Source organism: Pteropus vampyrus, unplaced genomic scaffold (genome assembly GCF_000151845.1).
Source record: "Pteropus vampyrus isolate Shadow unplaced genomic scaffold, Pvam_2.0 Scaffold7, whole genome shotgun sequence".
NCBI classification, from domain to species: Eukaryota; Metazoa; Chordata; class Mammalia; order Chiroptera; family Pteropodidae; genus Pteropus; species Pteropus vampyrus.
The window spans coordinates 2543036-2544985 of record NW_011888788.1 but is presented as its reverse complement, the minus strand read 5'-3'; the positions used below and the strand labels follow the sequence as shown (position 1 = coordinate 2544985).

The window sequence follows — 1950 nt, the reverse complement described above, 5'->3', positions numbered from 1 at the left end:
CTCCCTGCTCCAAAGGACCCCACCGTATGCCCCCAATGGGACGACACAAGACAAATGAGATGCCCTCTGTCTCTGGTTTGAGAAACCAAGTTCATTCTTCAAGGAGAAAACTAGATTTGTTATTCATCACTTCCACTGTTTAATTTGTTGCTGAAATACTGTCTCGTCTTCAGGACAAGCATTTAAAAAAGGACTGAGGGCATCTGTTTCTTGGGTGCCCAGTACCCACAGCAGCCTCTGGTGACATGAACTTGCTGAGCCAGAATCACCGAATACTGGAATCAGAAGAAGGCTCAGAAAACAAAGACCCAGAGAGTGACGCGCCCTGTCCAGGTTACATAGCCAGGATTGTAACCCCGTGCGAAAACACGTTTTGTTTTTAAGGGGGACTTGGACCTGAAAAAGAAAGGCCAAATGCTCAAATGGAAGTAAAACTTCAGAAGAAAGAAGCTGCTTCAATGCTGCATGCACGTGGAAGGTCATGCAGTGACTGTGAGCTGAAGTGTCTACAGCAGTCTGCCCTGAGCTGGACGCTTCAGTGATCTGGACAGAGTGTGAGTTTTCAGGGCAGCAGGAAGGCTGATTTAAGCAGAAACAAAACAAACCAGCACCAGACCAAGGTGCTGGGGCAAAAGCCATTACACCCTCGCTTGGCAATGAGAACAGCTGTGGCACGGAATAACGGAGCACATTTGAGCCTCGAATTCTCTCTCCTGTACCCCCTTCCAAGGTCGACCTCACGCTTATAATTAGGAAGGGGAAAAAAGTAAATCACAGTTTGTGTGTTTAAAAAAAAAAAAGGTCCCCCAGTAAAATACAAACTACATTTAACTGGTCACATTATATAAAAAGTGTGCATTTAATCTTCAGACTAGTCAAACCTCTAACTGGTTTGGGTTTTCCAGAGTTTTAAGCAAGACTCTGTGGTTTTAGTGAAGAAATAACGGTACAACTGAAATCACTATAAGAAATAAGTGATTTTTAAAACATACACAACACACGCTTGCCTTAAGAGTAATATAATACAACACAGCAGCTACATGGTGGTTGGTGAGGCAAAGGGTGCATGAACGAGAAGCTCTCTTTAGGCAGAGGGCTTTCCCTGCCTAACGGGAAAGCCCCCAAAAAGGATTCAGCAGCAACCCGTCTACAGCACAAACATGAATGCCATCACTCCCTGAAATGACACGGTTAGCTGGACCGCCCTAAGGAGGGGCCATCTGAGCCTAAACATGTGGGAAGAGGCCCGGTTACAGTACATTCTACTGCATACGCTTGAAATATTACAGTGTGGTTCTTTTCTAGACTATTATAAATAATTTTTCATGCTTTCTGAAGAAAATAAAAACTGAAAACTTCTTTCAGTCTGTGATGAAGTAAGATGAACCCATATCCTATAGCAGAGCTCATGTTCCACAGGATTTCATGTGGACAGAATGCTTATCTGATCAATAAGCCTTTGTCCCTCCAGCCTGGAGCTCCAAGGCAGGGATTACAGCTCAGAAGATGGAAGCTCTCCAGTAGCAAAGCAACCCAAGCCGTGCGCCGCTTCCCTGCCGGTGGGGAGGAGGAGTACAAAGACAGGTATGGGTGGCCCTGAACTGGTCGGACACAGATAATGGCCATTCTCTGATCGAGTCCAGAAACGGTTCAATTGATGGACCTAGAAGTGCCAAGCAGCCACTCCTGAGCTGGGCAACACTGTCTCTCAGGTTTTTTTTAAAATGTCTGCTTAAAAAACCCAAATGGTTTTACTCCCATGACTTCTTTCCAAATCACAGCTGTAGTTTCCTTGCAACCCAAATCGTAAGCACACAGACTATATGTACAGAATTTTTTTAAACCCACAGATAAAAAAGACTCTACCAAAAGAAAAGAAAACAAATTGAGTTGAAGCTTTGTCATTGTCTAAGTCACACTGGCTGGGCTTGCCTTGGAGCGCTGCCCCCT

General features: G+C 44.8%; 1 long non-coding RNA gene across 1 annotated transcript in view; it reads right to left on the bottom strand.

Annotated features, from left to right (window-relative positions):
- Positions 1-1944, bottom strand: part of LOC111746392 — a 3333-nt gene extending 1389 nt beyond the window's left edge. The window contains exon 1 of the long non-coding RNA XR_002783081.1: positions 882-1944. This is a non-coding gene — a long non-coding RNA (uncharacterized LOC111746392). The remainder of the gene's footprint in view (positions 1-881) is intronic.
- Positions 1945-1950: the final 6 nt, after the last annotated feature.